Below are 3,201 nucleotides of genomic sequence, written 5' to 3'. Positions count from 1 at the left end.
ATTCTTACCTTTAGGCAAAGGTACTAACTCCCATGTAGCATTTGCTTCCAAGGCATCCATTTCTTCATCCATGGCTTTCTCCCATTTTTCTTTTCCCATGGCTTGCTCAAAAGATGTGGGTTCTGGTTCCTGTATCACTTTGACCATATATGCATAGTGAATGGCTGTAAATCCATCATATTTCAGCCTATCCACAGGATACCTAGCTCTTGTAGACCTGCGCAAAGTAGGTTCACTCCCAGGTGCTCTCAAAACATCCCTGGTCTTCCTTACTCCAGGTGTAACAATAGAAGGAATACCCAACTCATCATCAATGCTCTGTTCTGAGCCACTGGATTCACCATCCACATAAGAGTGACCTGCATTCACATCAAACATGGGCTGATCAACCTTCTCTTTTCCTTTTCGTGATACCTGCATACCACTATCTGCATTGCTTTGAGAAGATTCTCCTGATCTCAATCTGCCTGTCCATGGCGAAGAATGTGAACCACTGCTAGAGGACGCTCCAGGTCCACTAATATTTTGTGACTGCTGCTGTGAATTCTGTGTAGCATTACCATTTTGTGCATCTTCATCATCAATCACATTTACTGGTTTATACCAGCTACTCATCTCATCAAAAACAACATCTCTGCTCACTGTAAACTTACGAGTAGAAGGGTTATAGCATCTATACCCTTTTTGCTGCAGAGAGTAACCAATAAAGATGCACTTCTCAGCTTTTGGATCCAACTTGGATCTCAGCTCATCTGGCACATGTACATAGGCAATGCAACCAAAAATTTTCAAATGAGAAATATCTGGTTTCCTACCAGTATACCTCTCCTCTGGAGTCATTCCATGTATTGCTGCAGTGGGAGTCCTGTTCATTATGTAGACTGCTGTAGCAACTGCTTCAGCCCAATAAAAATCTGGCAAGTCTTTTTCATTGAGCATGGCACGAGATACCTCTCCAATATGCCTGTTTTTCCTTTCTGCAATTCCATTTTGTTGTGGGGTATAACTGCATGAATATTGCTGCTTTATGCCATGCTCCTGCAAGAACTTTGCAAACTCATTTGAGAGGTACTCTCCCCCTCCATCTGACCTTAGGCATTTTATCTGCAAGCCTGTTTCTTTTTCAACCATAGCTTTAAGAGTTTTGAAATGCCCAAAAACTTCACTTTTCTTTTTCATAAAATACACCCAAACTTTTCTGCTATAGTCATCAATAAAACTGACAAAATAATGACAGCCTCCAAGAGATGCAGCTTTAGTTGTCCACACATCAGAGTGAATTAATTCCAATGGCTTCTCACTCTCTTGAACATGTCTAGGAAATGGTTTCCTTGCCTGTTTTCCAAACTGACAGGCTTCACATACCTTATGCATTTCTGCAACCTTGAATTTGGGCAATCCTGCAACAATATTTTGGGCCTGCATTGATTTAAGTCGCTGTACATTAACATGACCAATGCGTTTATGCCAGATATCAATATCTGCAACTACACCGGTCCCATGTGCAAACATTGCTGCACTCAATTCAGACATGTCTGCATCCAATGTAAACATTCTGCCCTTCTTCTTTCCTTTTGCTATCAAGCGACCTTTATTTTTCATATCCTCAACAAAGCATCCATGAGGATTAAATCTGACCTGCAAGCCCTGTTCAACCATTTGACCAACTGAAACCAGATTCTTGGTAATATTCGGGACATGAAATACATCGGACAGGTATTTCTTTTTCCCACCCTGCATAGACAAGGGAATTTTTCCAATCTGCACAATAGGATGTGCAGTATCATCACCAGTCTCCACAAATCCTGGTTTTTCCATTTTCCTTGCATCCTCCATCCATTCTGCATGACCTGTCATGTGGTTTGATGCACCTGAGTCAACATACCATACATCATTGCTTTCTTCTGCACTTGTCATAGAATTGTTCATGTGCTGCACCATGAACAAATGCTCATTTCTGTCATCACCCTGTCTACTAGAAGATGCATAATTCCCTTGTTGCAGTTTTCCATTCATGATGTCATTCTGCTTTTTGTAGCAGTCTTTAGCCATATGACCCATTTTACCACAGTAGTAGCATTCAACATTACTGTTTGCATTTTGGCCTCTTTGCCATCCACCACGACCTCTTTGGCTCCCCCTGCCTCTAGAGTTACCACGTCCTCCTCCATAGGACTGGTTTTCTTGAGTTTGCTGCATATTCTGATTTCTGCCACGGCCTCCAAATCGGCCTCCTCTACCTCTGCCTCTACCTCTTCCAGCATTTGAGTAGAAGACAGCTTCTTTTGAAGTTCCTCCTGAAGAAGATGCACCACCATTTCTCTGTTCCTCAGAAATTAGAAGAGCAATCAACTCCTCAAAATCAGGAAATCTTTCACGAACTGAAATGGATGTCCGAAACTGTGCATAATCCTTTCCTAGACCATTCAAGGTCACGGAAACTAAATCATCATCTTCCACTGGCGACCCAATGGAAGCAAGTGCATCTGCAATCTTCTTCACCTTCATGTGGTAGTCGTTGATGCTCATACTTTCTCTTTGCACATTATGCAACTCTTGCTTGAGCTGCATTTTCCTGGCTTGCGTATTTGTGCTATACATTTTTGACAAAGTATCCCATGCCTCCTTTGGCGTACTTGCATCCTGAATATGCACAATCATAGAGTCTGAAATACTGATAGACAGCCAATACATAACTTTCCTGGCTCTCTCATGCCATGTTTTAAATGCCTGCATTTGTTGTTGATTGGGAACATCAGGAAGAACTGGTTCTTCTTCATTTCCTGCAACAAATTCCCAATATCCTTTTCCCATAAGGAAATTCGTCATTCTAAACTTCCATGCCTGGAAGTTGTTCTTGTCAAGCTTTTCAGTGACAATCTGTGAAAGAGAATCAGACGCCATTACAGAATACTGCAAGAAATTCTGTCACTGCAAAAAACACAGCTTCACCCTCACAAGGGCAAATCTGCAAAACTGGCGAAAGTGGTATTTGACCACACAGTCACTTCCTAGTGACGATTTTGCATAAACAGGAACCAAGGATGATTCTGAAACTCCCAATGTCTCTGCGCACAAGCATACGATGCAATTTCTACAGTAACTTTTCACCGACCTGTAGAACAGTGGTCGCACAGCATAAAACTGAGCCTTTTCTTGAGTGCGTGCAGAAAACTTCCGTCTGCAAAACAGGCCCCGAAA

This window comes from Lygodium microphyllum, chromosome 6 (assembly GCF_053477565.2).
Source record: "Lygodium microphyllum isolate KBCC chromosome 6, Lygodium_microphyllum_v1.1.10, whole genome shotgun sequence".
NCBI lineage: Eukaryota > Viridiplantae > Streptophyta > Polypodiopsida > Schizaeales > Lygodiaceae > Lygodium > Lygodium microphyllum.
This window is presented reverse-complemented; position numbering follows the sequence as displayed.